At 48.6% G+C, this 17,765-nt stretch overlaps 1 protein-coding gene across 2 annotated transcripts in view; it reads right to left on the bottom strand.

Annotated features, from left to right (window-relative positions):
• Nucleotides 1–17,765, bottom strand: part of LOC134927392 (ATP-binding cassette sub-family B member 5-like) — a 382,371-nt gene that overhangs the window by 184,804 nt on the left and 179,802 nt on the right. The window lies entirely within an intron of this gene.

Genomic DNA, 17,765 nt, shown 5'->3' with positions numbered 1-17,765 from the left:
TGTGTGAGTAAGATAAGCGACCCTAGTGGCCGACACAAACACCGTGCCCATCTAGGAGTGGCACTGCAGTATCACGCAGGATGGCCCTTCCAAAAAACCCTCCCCAAACAGCACATGACGCAAAGAAAAAAAGAGGCGCAATGAGGTAGCTGTGTGAGTAAGATAAGCGACCCTAGTGGCCGACACAAACACCGGGCCCATCTAGGAGTGGCACTGCAGTGTCACGCAGGATGGCCCTTCCAAAAAACCCTCCCCAAACAGCACATGACGCAAAGAAAAAAAGAGGCGCAATGAGGTAGCTGTGTGAGTAAGATAAGCGACCCTAGTGGCCGACACAAACACCGGGCCCATCTAGGAGTGGCACTGCAGTGTCACGCAGGATGGCCCTTCCAAAAAACCCTCCCCAAACAGCACATGACGCAAAGAAAAAAAGAGGCGCAATGAGGTAGCTGTGTGAGAAAGATAAGCGACCCTAGTGGCCGACACAAACACCGTGCCCATCTAGGAGTGGCACTGCAGTGTCACGCAGGATGGCCCTTCCAAAAAACACTCCCCAAACAGCACATGACGCAAAGAAAAAAAGAGGCGCAATGAGGTAGCTGTGTGAGTAAGATAAGCGACCCTAGTGGCCGACACAAACACCGGGCCCATCTAGGAGTGGCACTGCAGTGTCACGCAGGATGGCCCTTCCAAAAAACCCTCCCCAAACAGCACATGACGCAAAGAAAAAAAGAGGCGCAATGAGGTAGCTGTGTGAGTAAGATAAGCGACCCTAGTGGCCGACACAAACACCGTGCCCATCTAGGAGTGGCACTGCAGTGTCACGCAGGATGGCCCTTCCAAAAAACCCTCCCCAAACAGCACATGACGCAAAGAAAAAAAGAGGCGCAATGAGGTAGCTGTGTGAGTAAGATAAGCGACCCTAGTGGCCGACACAAACACCGGGCCCATCTAGGAGTGGCACTGCAGTGTCACGCAGGATGGCCCTTCCAAAAAACCCTCCCCAAACAGCACATGACGCAAAGAAAAAAAGAGGCGCAATGAGGTAGCTGTGTGAGTAAGATAAGCGACCCTAGTGGCCGACACAAACACCGGGCCCATCTAGGAGTGGCACTGCAGTGTCACGCAGGATGGCCCTTCCAAAAAACCCTCCCCAAACAGCACATGACGCAAAGAAAAAAAGAGGCGCAATGAGGTAGCTGTGTGAGTAAGATAAGCGACCCTAGTGGCCGACACAAACACCGTGCCCATCTAGGAGTGGCACTGCAGTGTCACGCAGGATGGCCCTTCCAAAAAACACTCCCCAAACAGCACATGACGCAAAGAAAAAAAGAGGCGCAATGAGGTAGCTGACTGTGTGAGTAAGATAAGCGACCCTAGTGGCCGACACAAACACCGGGCCCATCTAGGAGTGGCACTGCAGTGTCACGCAGGATGGCCCTTCCAAAAAACCCTCCCCAAACAGCACATGACGCAAAGAAAAAAAGAGGCGCAATGAGGTAGCTGTGTGAGTAAGATAAGCGACCCTAGTGGCCGACACAAACACCGTGCCCATCTAGGAGTGGCACTGCAGTGTCACGCAGGATGGCCCTTCCAAAAAACACTCCCCAAACAGCACATGACGCAAAGAAAAAAAGAGGCGCAATGAGGTAGCTGTGTGAGTAAGATAAGCGACCCTAGTGGCCGACACAAACACCGGGCCCATCTAGGAGTGGCACTGCAGTGTCACGCAGGATGGCCCTTCCAAAAAACCCTCCCCAAACAGCACATGACGCAAAGAAAAAAAGAGGCGCAATGAGGTAGCTGTGTGAGTAAGATAAGCGACCCTAGTGGCCGACACAAACACCGTGCCCATCTAGGAGTGGCACTGCAGTGTCACGCAGGATGGCCCTTCCAAAAAACCCTCCCCAAACAGCACATGACGCAAAGAAAAAAAGAGGCGCAATGAGGTAGCTGTGTGAGTAAGATAAGCGACCCTAGTGGCCGACACAAACACCGTGCCCATCTAGGAGTGGCACTGCAGTGTCACGCAGGATGGCCCTTCCAAAAAACCCTCCCCAAACAGCACATGACGCAAAGAAAAAAAGAGGCGCAATGAGGTAGCTGTGTGAGTAAGATAAGCGACCCTAGTGGCCGACACAAACACCGGGCCCATCTAGGAGTGGCACTGCAGTGTCACGCAGGATGGCCCTTCCAAAAAACCCTCCCCAAACAGCACATGACGCAAAGAAAAAAAGAGGCGCAATGAGGTAGCTGTGTGAGTAAGATAAGCGACCCTAGTGGCCGACACAAACACCGGGCCCATCTAGGAGTGGCACTGCAGTGTCACGCAGGATGGCCCTTCCAAAAAACCCTCCCCAAACAGCACATGACGCAAAGAAAAAAAGAGGCGCAATGAGGTAGCTGTGTGAGAAAGATAAGCGACCCTAGTGGCCGACACAAACACCGTGCCCATCTAGGAGTGGCACTGCAGTGTCACGCAGGATGGCCCTTCCAAAAAACACTCCCCAAACAGCACATGACGCAAAGAAAAAAAGAGGCGCAATGAGGTAGCTGTGTGAGTAAGATAAGCGACCCTAGTGGCCGACACAAACACCGGGCCCATCTAGGAGTGGCACTGCAGTGTCACGCAGGATGGCCCTTCCAAAAAACCCTCCCCAAACAGCACATGACGCAAAGAAAAAAAGAGGCGCAATGAGGTAGCTGTGTGAGTAAGATAAGCGACCCTAGTGGCCGACACAAACACCGTGCCCATCTAGGAGTGGCACTGCAGTGTCACGCAGGATGGCCCTTCCAAAAAACACTCCCCAAACAGCACATGACGCAAAGAAAAATGAAAGAAAAAAGAGGTGCAAGATGGAATTGTCCTTGGGCCCTCCCACCCACCCTTATGTTGTATAAACAGGACATGCACACTTTAACCAACCCATCATTTCAGTGACAGGGTCTGCCACACGACTGTGACTGAAATGACGGGTTGGTTTGGACCCCCACCAAAAAAGAAGCAATTAATCTCTCCTTGCACAAACTGGCTCTACAGAGGCAAGATGTCCACCTCATCATCATCCTCCGATATATCACCGTGTACATCCCCCTCTTCACAGATTATCAATTCGTCCCCACTGGAATCCACCATCTCAGCTCCCTGTGTACTTTGTGGAGGCAATTGCTGCTGGTCAATGTCTCCACGGAGGAATTGATTATAATTCATTTTAATGAACATCATCTTCTCCACATTTTCTGGATGTAACCTCGTACGCCGATTGCTGACAAGGTGAGCGGCGGCACTAAACACTCTTTCGGAGTACACACTTGTGGGAGGGCAACTTAGGTAGAATAAAGCCAGTTTGTGCAAGGGCCTCCAAATTGCCTCTTTTTCCTGCCAGTATAAGTACGGACTGTGTGACGTGCCTACTTGGATGCGGTCACTCATATAATCCTCCACCATTCTTTCAATGGTGAGAGAATCATATGCAGTGACAGTAGACGACATGTCCGTAATTGTTGTCAGGTCCTTCAGTCCGGACCAGATGTCAGCATCAGCAGTCGCTCCAGACTGCCCTGCATCACCGCCAGCGGGTGGGCTCGGAATTCTGAGCCTTTTCCTCGCACCCCCAGTTGCGGGAGAATGTGAAGGAGGAGATGTTGACAGGTCGCGTTCCGCTTGACTAGACAATTTTGTCACCAGCAGGTCTTTGAACCCCAGCAGACTTGTGTCTGCCGGAAAGAGAGATCCAAGGTAGGCTTTAAATCTAGGATTGAGCACGGTGGCCAAAATGTAGTGCTCTGATTTCAACAGATTGACCACCCGTGAATCCTTGTTAAGCGAATTAAGGGCTCCATCCACAAGTCCCACATGCCTAGCGGAATCGCTCCGTGTTAGCTCCTCCTTCAATGTCTCCAGCTTCTTCTGCAAAAGCCTGATGAGGGGAATGACCTGACTCAGGCTGGCAGTGTCTGAACTGACTTCACGTGTGGCAAGTTCAAAGGGCATCAGAACCTTGCACAACGTTGAAATCATTCTCCACTGCGCTTGAGACAGGTGCATTCCACCTCCTATATCGTGCTCAATTGTATAGGCTTGAATGGCCTTTTGCTGCTCCTCCAACCTCTGAAGCATATAGAGGGTTGAATTCCACCTCGTTACCACTTCTTGCTTCAGATGATGGCAGGGCAGGTTCAGTAGTTTTTGGTGGTGCTCCAGTCTTCTGTACGTGGTGCCTGTACGCCGAAAGTGTCCCGCAATTCTTCTGGCCACCGACAGCATCTCTTGCACGCCCCTGTCGTTTTTTAAAAAATTCTGCACCACCAAATTCAAGGTATGTGCAAAACATGGGACGTGCTGGAATTTGCCCATATTTAATGCACACACAATATTGCTGGCGTTGTCCGATGCCACAAATCCACAGGAGAGTCCAATTGGGGTAAGCCATTCCGCGATGATCTTCCTCAGTTGCCGTAAGAGGTTTTCAGCTGTGTGCGTATTCTGGAAAGCGGTGATACAAAGCGTAGCCTGCCTAGGAAAGAGTTGGCGTTTGCGAGATGCTGCTACTGGTGCCGCCACTGCTGTTCTTGCGGCGGGAGTCCATACATCTACCCAGTGGGCTGTCACAGTCATATAGTCCTGAGCCTGCCCTGCTCCACTTGTCCACATGTCCGTGGTTAAGTGGACATTGGGTACAACTGCATTTTTTAGGACACTGGTGAGTCTTTTTCTGACGTCCGTGTACATTCTCGGTATCGCAAGAGGAAGGGATTTACTGGTCAGTGGACTGCTTCCGCTGTCACCCAAAGTTTTTGAACTTGTCACTGACTTATTATGAATGCGCTGCAGGTGACGTATAAGGGAGGATGTTCCGAGGTGGTTAACGTCCTTACCCCTACTTATTACAGCTTGACAAAGGCAACACACGGCTTGACAAATGTTGTCCGCATTTCTGGTGAAATACTTCCACACCGAAGAGCTGATTTTTTTTGTATTTTGACCAGGCATGTCAATGGCCCTATTCCTCCCACGGACAACAGGTGTCTCCCCGGGTGCCTGACTTAAACAAACCACCTCACCATCAGAATCCTCCTGGTCAATTTCCTCCCCAGCGCCAGCAACACCCATATCCTCCTCATCCTGGTGTACTTCAACACTGACATCTTCAATCTGACTATCAGGAACTGGACTGAGGGTGCTCCTTCCAGCACTTGCAGGGGGCGTGCAAATGGTGGAAGGCGCATGCTCTTCACGTCCAGTGTTGGGAAGGTCAGGCATCGCAACCGACACAATTGGACTCTCCTTGTGGATTTGGGATTTCGAAGAACGCACAGTTCTTTGCGGTGCTTTTGCCAGCTTGAGTCTTTTCAGTTTTCTAGCGAGAGGCTGAGTGCTTCCATCCTCATGTGAAGCTGAACCACTAGCCATGAACATAGGCCAGGGCCTCAGCCGTTCCTTGCCACTCCGTGTGGTAAATGGCATATTGGCAAGTTTACGCTTCTCCTCCGACAATTTTATTTTAGGATTTGGAGTCCTTTTTTTACTGATATTTGGTGTTTTGGATTTGACATGCTCTGTACTATGACATTGGGCATCGGCCTTGGCAGACGACGTTGCTGGCATTTCATCGTCTCGGCCATGACTAGTGGCAGCAGCTTCAGCACGAGGTGGAAGTGGATCTTGATCTTTCCCTAATTTTGGAACCTCAACATTTTTGTTCTCCATATTTTAATAGGCACAACTAAAAGGCACCTCAGGTAAACAATGGAGATGGATGGATACTAGTATACTTATGGATGGACTGCCGAGTGCCGACACAGAGGTAGCTACAGCCGTGGACTACCGTACTGTGTCTGCTGCTAATATAGACTGGATGATAATGAGATGAAATCAATATATATATATATGTATGTATATATAATATCACTAGTACTGCAGCCGGACAGGTAGATAATATATTTATTAGGTAATGATGACTGATGACGGACCTGCTGGACACGGTCAGCTCAGCAGCACCGCAGACTGCTACAGTAAGCTACTATACTATAGTAGTATGTACAAAGAAGAAAGAAAAAAAAAAAACACGGGTAGGTGGTATACAATTATGGATGGACTGCCGAGTGCCGACACAGAGGTAGCTACAGCCGTGGACTAACGTACTGTGTCTGCTGCTAATATAGACTGGATGATTGATAATGAGATGAAATCAATATATATATATGTATATATAATATCACTAGTACTGCAGCCGGACAGGTAGATAATATATTTATTAGGTAATGATGACTGATGACGGACCTGCTGGACACTGTCAGCTCAGCAGCACCGCAGACTGCTACAGTAAGCTACTATACTCTATAGTAGTATGTACAAAGAAGAAAGAAAAAAAAAAACCACGGGTAGGTGGTATACAATTATGGATGGACTGCCGAGTGCCGACACAGAGGTAGCTACAGCCGTGGACTACCGTACTGTGTCTGCTGCTAATATAGACTGGATGATAATGAGATGAAATCAATATATATATATGTATGTATATATAATATCACTAGTACTGCAGCCGGACAGGTAGATAATATATTTATTAGGTAATGATGACTGATGACGGACCTGCTGGACACTGTCAGCTCAGCAGCACCGCAGACTGCTACAGTAAGCTACTATACTATAGTAGTATGTACAAAGAAGAAAGAAAAAAAAAAACCACGGGTAGGTGGTATACAATTATGGATGGACTGCCGAGTGCCGACACAGAGGTAGCTACAGCCGTGGACTAACGTACTGTGTCTGCTGCTAATATAGACTGGATGATTGATAATGAGATGAAATCAATATATATATATGTATGTATATATAATATCACTAGTACTGCAGCCGGACAGGTAGATAATATATTTATTAGGTAATGATGACTGATGACGGACCTGCTGGACACTGTCAGCTCAGCAGCACCGCAGACTGCTACAGTAAGCTACTATACTATAGTAGTATGTACAAAGAAGAAAGAAAAAAAAAAACCACGGGTAGGTGGTATACAATTATGGATGGACTGCCGAGTGCCGACACAGAGGTAGCTACAGCCATGGACTAACGTACTGTGTCTGCTGCCAATATAGACTGGATGATTGATAATGAGATGAAATCAATATATATATGTATGTATATATAATATCACTAGTACTGCAGCCGGACAGGTAGATAATATATTTATTAGTTAATGATGACTGATGACGGACCTGCTGGACACTGTCAGCTCAGCAGCACCGCAGACTGCTACAGTAAGCTACTATACTCTATAGTAGTATGTACAAAGAAGAAAGAAAAGAAAAAAACACGGGTAGGTGGTATACAATTATGGATGGACTGCCGAGTGCCGACACAGAGGTAGCTACAGCCGTGGACTACCGTACTGTGTCTGCTGCTAATATAGACTGGATGATAATGAGATGAAATCAATATATATATATGTATGTATATATAATATCACTAGTACTGCAGCCGGACAGGTAGATAATATATTTATTAGGTAATGATGACTGATGACGGACCTGCTGGACACTGTCAGCTCAGCAGCACCGCAGACTGCTACAGTAAGCTACTATACTATAGTAGTATGTACAAAGAAGAAAGAAAAAAAAAAACCACGGGTAGGTGGTATACAATTATGGATGGACTGCCGAGTGCCGACACAGAGGTAGCTACAGCCGTGGACTAACGTACTGTGTCTGCTGCTAATATAGACTGGATGATTGATAATGAGATGAAATCAATATATATATATGTATGTATATATAATATCACTAGTACTGCAGCCGGACAGGTAGATAATATATTTATTAGGTAATGATGACTGATGACGGACCTGCTGGACACTGTCAGCTCAGCAGCACCGCAGACTGCTACAGTAAGCTACTATACTATAGTAGTATGTACAAAGAAGAAAGAAAAAAAAAAAACACGGGTAGGTGGTATACAATTATGGATGGACTGCCGAGTGCCGACACAGAGGTAGCTACAGCCGTGGACTAACGTACTGTGTCTGCTGCTAATATAGACTGGATGATTGATAATGAGATGAAATCAATATATATATGTATGTATATATAATATCACTAGTACTGCAGCCGGACAGGTAGATAATATATTTATTAGGTAATGATGACTGATGATAGACCTGCTGGACACTGTCAGCTCAGCAGCACCGCAGACTGCTACAGTAAGCTACTATACTCTATAGTAGTATGTACAAAGAAGAAAGAAAAAAAAAAACACGGGTAGGTGGTATACAATTATGGATGGACTGCCGAGTGCCGACACAGAGGTAGCTACAGCCGTGGACTAACGTACTGTGTCTGCTGCTAATATAGAGTCTAGACTGGATGATAAATTATTGATAATGAGATGAAATCAATATAATATCACTAGTACTGCAGCCGGACAGGTACTATATATATTTATTATGTAATGACTGATGACGGTGGTATACAATATTATATATATATATATATATATATATATATATATTATATACAATTATATATATATATATATATATATATATATTAAACTGGTGGTGATTGATTATTAAACTGGTGGTCACTTCAGGTCACGTTGCAACTTGCAACTAGTACTCCGAGGCCTAAGCAGACAATCACAAAATATATTATTATACTGGTGGTCAGTGTGGTCACAACAATGGCAGTGTGGCACTGACTCTGGCAGCAAAAGTGTGCACTGTACGTTATATGTACTCCTGAGTCCTGCTCTCAGACTCTAACTGCTCCCCACTGTCAGTGTCTCCCCAACAAGTCAGATAATACACTTACAGTCACACTATCTATTATCTAATCTAGTATAAATATCACTTCAGCAAGTAGTATAGTAGTATACAGTATAGTAGTACTCCTCCTAATAATGCTCCCCAAAATACTGTGTCTCTCTCTTCTCTAAACGGAGAGGACGCCAGCCACGTCCTCTCCCTATGACTCTCAATGCACGTGTGAAAATGGCGGCGACGCGCGGCTCCTTATATAGAATCCGAGTCTCGCGATAGAATCCGAGCCTCGCGAGAATCCGACAGCGTGATGATGACGTTCGGGCGCGCTCGGGTTAGCCGAGCAAGGCGGGAAGATCCGAGCCTGCTTGGACCCGTGTAAAAAACCTGAAGTTCGGGCGGGTTCGGATTCAGAGGAACCGAACCCGCTCATCTCTAATATATATATATATAGCCACCACAGTAATTCTTCTCTGATCTGACATTTATCCATGACAGGTGCCCAAACCAAACCCCCAAACTCCTGGAGAGCTGAGCACACACGCTTACCGACACACAGCCGCCGGACCAGGCTCCGAGTCCCACAACAAGCTGCCAGCCAGCCTGCCTGAGTGTGTCTGCGCGCCGGCCCTGCAGTCTCTGGCCACAGTCCCGCTCCTACTTTGCCGCTCCTCACAGCAGAGACAGGGCGGCGGAGAGGAGGGGAGAACGCAGCGACGTGCACAGCACTACGTCACTGCACACGGGTACTGGCTGCCGAAGTTCCGGACAGCTGACCTGGGGGCTTGGCAGGGGCAGTGGGGGGGTTACCACAGGGGGGGCCGCTGAATGACGAAAAAAGCTATTAGTAAAAGCTTTTAACTACACAGCGGGTGGGCCGCGGCCAGTGCGCTGCCTTGATTTATACAATTATTTAAATCCATGCCATACAGCTGCTGCCGTACTGCCGCAGCTTGACCCTGAGGCCCCTCACAACATCGGGGCCCGGGACAAGTGTCCCCTTTGACCCCCCCTGTCGCCGGGCCTGCCCGTTTTAAGGGAATGTTGTGCACGACTCCTGCTACCTTTTGTGATGCCATCTAGACACCTCCGTCTGTGCTCCGAGTGGTTATCGAACCCGTTAACACCAGGTGTCCCGTGGAGCCGCTACCTCCGTAGCCTGGATGGCAGCGCAGACCGCTCAAGTCAGGACTTTAATCCGCCTCAATATCCGTCACTGTCAGTGACTCGCACAGCCGCGGTCTCCATGTGGCAGGAGAACCAGTGCAGGCGGCTCAAGTGGGAGTGCTGTAACCGCTGATGTGTGATGATGGGTGATGATAGTACCCTTGGGGCAGTAGACAGGCCAAAGGGCAGTGCCTGGAATTGGAAGTGATTGTCCAGCAGGGCAAACCGCAGGTACGCCTGATGAGGTGGACAAATTGGAATATGGAAGTAGACATCCTTGATATCCAAGGAGACCACGAATTTCTGTTCTTCCAGGCCCGCAATCACTGCTCGCAGGGATTCCATTTTGAACTTGAACACCTTCAGATAAGGATTCAAAGATTTTAGATTCAAAATGGGTCTTACCTAACCATCTGGTTTTGGCACCACAAACAGGTTGCAGTAAAACCCTGTGCCGTGCTGCGGTATTGGTATTGGAACAATGATGTGGGACTGGACCAACTTTTGGATGGCCTGTTGCAACATAACTTGTATATCCTCTAAAGCCAGTAAGCTTGATTTGAAAAATCAGTGGGGAGAAGTACTGCTGAACTCCAGCTTGTAGCCTTGTAAAACGAGATTTCAGGTATCCTAACAGGAAGTCTCCCAGATGCGGCTGAAGTGAAACAGTCGAGCTCCCACCTCAAGATCCCCTCGAGTTGGGTGGGCGCCGTCATGCTGAGGCTTAGCGGAAGCAGAAGTGGTTGAATGGTCCTGAGAGCTGGTGCTTGCAGGCTTTTTGGAGTTTCCTATGGTGCCTCTAGTTGCATTGGAGGCACCTCTGGCCTTAGATCGAAATCTGTTAGACCAAAAGGACTGGACAGATGGCCGCGGGTAGGAGTGTCTCATCAGCGGGGCCCCAGAGGGGAGAAACGTGGATTTCCCAGCTGTAACTTTGGAAATCCAGGTATCCAATTCAACTCCAAAAAGCCATTCCCCAGAAAAGGGGAGGAATTCCACACTACGTTTGGATTCTGCATCCGCAATCCACTGACGCAACCACAAGGCCCTGCGTCCCGACACTGCCATGACAGAAGTCCTAGCATTAATGTTCCCCATCTCCTTGTGCAAATCACAGAGGACATGTGTAGTGTCCTGAATGTGTTTTAGGAGGGTCAACATAGTGACCAAGGGAATATCCCCCGAGAGGCCCCCCTGAATTTGAGTGGCCCAGGAATGAATGGCATGGGTCATCCAGCAACCTGCAATGACCGGCCTTTGTGATACACCTGCTACCATGTAAATAGATTTGAGTGTAGTCTCTATCTTCCTATCCCCAGAATTTCCTACCTTCAGGAACAAATGGGAAAGTGCGCAAACATTTTTTGGACACTTGGAATTTTTTTGTCTGGATTTTTCCAGGCCAGCTTGAATAGGTCATCTAACTCTGTAGAGTCAGGAAAAGTGACACTAGGCTTGTTTTGCATAAAGAAAGAAAAACGAGTGCTGTGACGCAGCATCCTCTAGAGGGAACTTTAACATGTAACGTATAGCCAGAATTAGGGGTTCAATACCCTGAGCATAATCAGGATCCCCACTAATGGGATCCAAGTCATCCCCATCCTCCTGTATATCATCATCTGTATCAGAGAGTAGAGCAGGTAACCCACGCTTCTGTGGACCTGCATTAGAGAGGGGGTCTGTGCTGCATCTGCCCTTGCAGCTAAATCTGCTACAGCTTGTTGTAGTAGCTGAGTCTTCTGCACATTAGCAGTGAGCTGGGATGACATATCTGACATCATAGTTTTAAGAGACCCTAACCAGTGGGGCTCTGGACTCTCTCCCCCAGCCTCTACACTGATTTGTGAGGGCTGGCTGCATTGTTCACAAGAAACAATCAGTAGATAATGGACAGAATCTGGTGTGGCATACAGTACACTGCACAGCTTGTGTTTACCCATGTTTCACAGTAGGCACAATAACATCAGGCTTGCCTACCCTCCCACATTTAGCGGGAGGCTCCCGTTTTTTAATTTAGTCCCCCGCTGCCCCGCAAACCTTGGTAGTTCTCCCGGATTTTCACTGTCCTCTCTCTCCCCCTCCCCACCCACGTGAAAATCCGAACTGTACATGCGTGAGTCCACAAATGATGGGGGCGGGGCTTGTACATGAGACGTCACGGCGCTTAATTGCCGGCCACCGCTGGGTTTTTTTGGGTAGTAGTGGTGGCCGGCAACAGCTAGCAGTGCATACTGCGCAGTGCGCACACTCAGAGAGGCAGTTACAGCAGAGGCTAATGTGCTCGGAAGCGGCATCAGCAGTAATGGACTAGCCCACGCTCCTCCACCTCCTGGATCTCATCAAAGGTAAAACAGTGGGTCTTGAACCTGCTCTGCCTGGGCCTCCTGAGTCTCCCCTTGCCACACAGGGGTTTGGGCTGAATGGGCTGTAGTAGGCCCTTAGATCTGATGGATACATTTGGAGAAGGAAGGGGGGAACCAACAGCTTCTTGGCATGAGAGGGGGTCCCTGTCCTGGGTGATCTGCAGGGGTATGCTGCCACCCTGCACCCACAGTAGCCTGTCCAGATTTATGTGTAATGCAATAAGAGGTTCCAGTACAGTAAAGTCTATCCTGCTTGGGGATCTGACTGCTGCTGCCTGAGCTGTGGTGCTGCTAGGAGAGAATGGATGCTGCTGGTGGTGAGACTGCCTCCCAGCTTTATACCTTTCCTGATGACGACAGCATGCTCCTTTGAGCCTGCAGATAATGAAACTAAGTGACCTCTTGCTCTCACGGCTGTCTAGACTGTTTGCAATCCATGCCAGCTTGCTGTAGTGCAGAACTACAAGTCCCAAGGTGCAATACCAGCTTATGAGCCACACAGATTGCCTTTTATGAGCGAATCATAGCTGTGCAATTTGCATTAAAATCCATCTCCTCAAGCACTTCATTCTGCCTTCTACAAAGATCTGAGCTTCTGCCCCACTCAGTAAAAAGAGGGTGTAGTGGGCTGGAAGACTAACAGCCGACATCCGAAACATAAGTATACCAGAGAGGGTTAGGGTTATGCAGGGCCGGTTCCGGGGCTTCTTGCGCCCCGGGCGGCATTAGGGTGTGTGGCTTCATACAGGGGGCGTGGTCAGTTACGCCCCCTGTACTGTAGTAGGATGTGCGGTGCGCGATGACGTCATTGCGCACCGCACAGCAAAGGTCCTCTCCACGAAGGAAAACTAGACGCTAAGGGGTATATTTACTAACATTCGTAATTTTCGGAAAAAGGTCAAAGTTCAATCACGAATGACATCGAAAGTGTAAAACTGCAACTTTTTGAATTTATTACGACTAATTTACTAAGCTGTCGTATTCGGATTTTTCATTTGTTCCGATGTCGATGTCATTCGTGTTTTTTTCCTGTTTTTTACGGCAGTGATTAGCAAAACACTGCCGACTTTATCACAATGAATCTCGGCCGGATCTGTGTGATCCGTGCAGGGGTTCATTTTTTTTTTTTTTTTTTAAACACTGTAAAACGGAGAAAAAAAATGCGTGGGGTCCCCCCTCCTAAGCATAACCAGCCTCGGGCTCTTTGAGCCGACCCTGGTTGCAGAAATATGGGGCAAAAAATGACAGGGGTTCCCCCATATTTAAGCAACCAGCATCGGGCTCTGCGCCTGGTCCTGGTTCCAAAAATACGGGGGACAGAAAGAGTAGGGGTCCCCCGTATTTCTAAAACCAGCACCGGGCTCCACTAGCTGGACAGATAATGCCACAGCCGGGGGTCACTTTTATATAGTGCCCTGCGGCCGTGGCATCAAAAATCCAACTAGTCACCCCTGGCCGGGGTACCCTGGGGGAGTGGGGACCCCTTCAATCAAGGGGGTCCCCCCCCCCAGCCACCCAAGGGCCAGGGGTGAAGCCCGAGGCTGTCCCCCCCATCCAATTGGCTGCGGATGGGGGGCTGATAGCCTTTTGTGAAAATGAAAAGATATTGTTTTTAGTAGCAGTACTACAAGGCCCAGCAAGCCTCCCCCGCATGCTGGTACTTGGAGAACCACAAGTACCAGCATGCGGCGGAAAAACGGGCCCGCTGGTACCTGTAGTACTACTACTAAAAAAATACCCAAAAAAAGACAATACACACACACCTTGAAAGTAAAGTTTTATTACATGCATCCACACAAACATACATACATACTTACCTTATGTTCACACGAGGGTCGGTCCTCTTCTCCAGTAGAATCCATGGGGTACCTGTTGAATAAATTCTACTCACCAGATCCACGGTACCAGGCTCCTCGGATAATCCTTTTGTAATCCACGTACTTGATTTAAAAAAAAAAACGGATACCCGAGCCACGCACTGAAAGGGGACCCATGTTTTCACATGGGTCCCCTTTCCCCGAATGCCAGAAACCCACTCTGACTGATGTCTAAGTGGGTTTCTTCAGCCAATCAGGGAGCGCCACGTTGTAGCACCCTCCTGATCGGCTGTGTGCTCCTGTACTGACTGACAGGCAGCACACGGCAGTGTTACAATGTAGCGCCTATGCGCTCCATTGTAACCAATGGTGGGAACTTTGTAGTCAGCGGTTGACCGAAAGTGACCTCACCGCTGAGCAGAAAGTTCCCACCATTGGTTACAATGGAGCGCATAGGCGCTACATTGTAACACTGCCGTGTGCTGCCTGTCAGTCAGTACAGGCGCACACAGCCGATCAGGAGGGTGCTACAACGTGGTGCTCCCTGATTGGCTGAAGAAACCCACTTAGACATCAGTCAGAGTGGGTTTCTGGCATTCGGGGAAAGGGGACCCATGTGAAAACATGGGTCCCCTTTCAGTGCGTGGCTCGGGTATCCGTTTTTTTTTTTTAATCAAGTACGTGGATTACAAAAGGATTATCCGAGGAGCCTGGTACCCTGGATCTGGTGAGTAGAATTTATTCAACAGGTACCCCATGGATTCTACTGGAGAAGAGGACCGACCCTCGTGTGAACATAAGGTAAGTATTTATGTATGTTTGTGTGGATGCATGTAATAAAACTTTACTTTCAAGGTGTGTGTGTATTGTTTTTTTTGGGGTATTTTTTTAGTAGTAGTACTACAGGTACCAGCGGGCCCGTTTTTCTGCCGCATGCTGGTACTTGTGGTTCTCCAAGTACCAGCATGCGGGGAGGCTTGCTGGGCCTTGTAGTACTGCTACTAAAAACAATATCTTTTCATTTTCACAAAAGGCTATCAGCCCCCCATCCGCAGCCAATTGGATGGGGGGGACAGCCTCAGGCTTCACCCCTGGCCCTTGGGTGGCTGGGGGGGGGGGGACCCCTTGATTGAAGGGGTCCCACTCCCCCAGGGTACCCCGGCCAGGGGTGACTAGTTGGATTTTTGATGCCACGGCCGCAGGGCACTATATAAAAGTGACCCCCGGCTGTGGCATTATCTGTCCAGCTAGTGGAGCCCGGTGCTGGTTTTAGAAATACGGGGGACCCCTACTCTTTTTGTCCCCCGTATTTTTGGAACCAGCAACCAGCCCGATGCTGGTTGCTTAAATATGGGGGAACCCATGTCATTTTTTTTCCCATATTTCTGCAACCAGGATCGGCTCAAAGAGCCCGAGGCTGGTTATGCTTAGGAGGGGGGACCCCACGCAATTTTTTTAAAGAAAATAACCACATTCCCACCCCTTCCCACTGATATACATGCACGGATCTCATGGATCCCTGCATGCCTATACAATCACGGATTAAAAAAGCAGGTCTATTTTTTTTAGCACTTTTTTACGAGTTGTAATTTTTCACGGCAGTGTTTTATTTTTTTTTGCTTTGCACTTCTTAGTAAATGACCGAGATTCATACTTAAACAGCCGCGTTTTGACCGATGGTGTATTCATTCGTAATTATTTTCATGGACTACCCAAAAATTACAAATGCCCTCATCACTGCCGTGATTTGAGTTTAGTAAATTACCGAGATGACACTTTGATGAAAAAACGGCATCTCGGTCAAAATCGGGACCTTAGTAAATATACCCCCAAGCGTCTAGTTCCCTTCGTGGAGAGGACCTTTGCTGTGCGGTGCGCGATGACGTCAACGCGCACTGCACATCATTACAGTTAAGGTTCTCTCCAGGAAGGGAAACTAGACGCGTAGCGTCTAGTTTCCCTTCACAGTGGGCAGCCCACGAAGGGAAACTAGACGCGTAGCGTCTAGTTTCCCTTCACAGGACAGCGGGCAGCGGCAGCGGGGGGCACCACAGCAGCAGCGGATCTTGCCATGGTGCGGCGCCCTCCGGATGGCGCCGGCGCCCTCCGGAAGGCGGCACCCTGGGCAAAAGTCCTGCTTGCCCGTGGCAAGATCCGCTACTGGGGTTATGCTGCGAGGGGGAAGGTTAGGGTTAGGCTGCAGGGGGGAGAGTTAGATTTAGGCACTAGGGGGAGGGTTAGGCTGCGGGAAGGGAGGGTTAGGCTGGAAGAAGGGAGGCTTAAGGTTAGGCTGTGGGAAGGGAGGATAAGGGTTAGGCTGTGAGAAGGGATAGATGGGGTGCTTCTGTAACCAAGCTGTGATAAGTAGCGGGCAGGACTCTCAGTACGGACACCCTGCTTGCATGTTGTACATTTGTTACTGCTAATGGTTATACTATCTCACATTACTTTATTCCAGAATTGTGGTAATGTAAAGCTATGGAATGAGGTCAAACATTAAGTACAGCAATTTGACCACTAGTGGGTGCTGCTCTTATGGACACTGGTGTCTAATCTCTGCTGAATGTTATGATGATAGTCAGTGAAATAAAGGAGTGCTGGTAAGGTTTGCGGGGCAGCGGGAGGCTCATTTAAAAATCAGGAGCCTCCCGCAAAATGCGGGAGGGTAGGCAAGCCTGGTGCACATGGGGGGTGATTCCGAGTTGTTCGCTCGCTAGCTGCTTTTAGCAGCATTGCACACGCTAAGCTGCCGCCCTCTGGGAGTGTATCTTAGCTTAGCAGAATTGCAAACAAAAGATTAGCAGAATTGCGAATAGAAATTTCTTAGCAGTTTCTGAGTAGCACGAGACTTACTCAGCCATTGCGACCAGCTTAGTCCTTTTCGTTCCTGGTTTGACGTCCCAAACACACCCAGCGTATGCCCAACCACTCCCCCGTTTCTCCAGCCACTCCTGCGTTTTGCAACTCGAACGCCTGCATTTTTCCGCACACTCCCATAAAATGGCTAGTTTTCACTCAGAAACACCCACTTCCTGTCAATCACACTACGATCAGCACAGCGATGAAAAAGCTTCGTTATGCCGTGAGTAAAATACCTAACTTTTGTGTAAAATAACTAAGCGCATGCGCTCTGCGAACCTTGCGCATGTGCAGTAAGCGACTAATCGCAGTATAGCGAAAATCGTCAACGAGCGAACAACTCGGAATGACCTCCATGGTTTTGCCCAACTGCTAAAAAATTTCCAGCTGCGATCAACTCAGAATTACCCCCTATGGGGGTAATTCTGAGTTGATCGCAGCAGCAAGTTTGTTAGCAATTGGGCAAAACCATGGCCCTCATTCCGAGTTGTTCGCTCGCAAGCTGCTTTTAGCAGCATTGCACACGCTAAGCCGCCGCCTACTGGGAGTGAATCTTAGCTTCTTAAAATTGCGAACGAAAATTCGCAATATTGCGATAAGACATCTCTGTGCAGTTTCTGAGTAACTCGAAACTTACTCTGCCAGTGCGATCAGCTCAGTGCTTGTCGTTCCTGGTTTGACGTCACAAACACACCCAGCGTTCGCCCAGACACTCCTCCATTTCTCCAGCCACTCCCGCGTTTTTCCCAGAAACGGTAGCGTTTTTTCCCACACGCCCATAAAATGGCCTGTTTCCGCCC

This window comes from Pseudophryne corroboree, chromosome 5 (assembly GCF_028390025.1).
Source record: "Pseudophryne corroboree isolate aPseCor3 chromosome 5, aPseCor3.hap2, whole genome shotgun sequence".
NCBI classification, from domain to species: Eukaryota; Metazoa; Chordata; class Amphibia; order Anura; family Myobatrachidae; genus Pseudophryne; species Pseudophryne corroboree.
The sequence above is the reverse complement of the archived record's forward strand: the minus strand, read 5'-3'. Positions and strand labels throughout refer to the sequence as shown.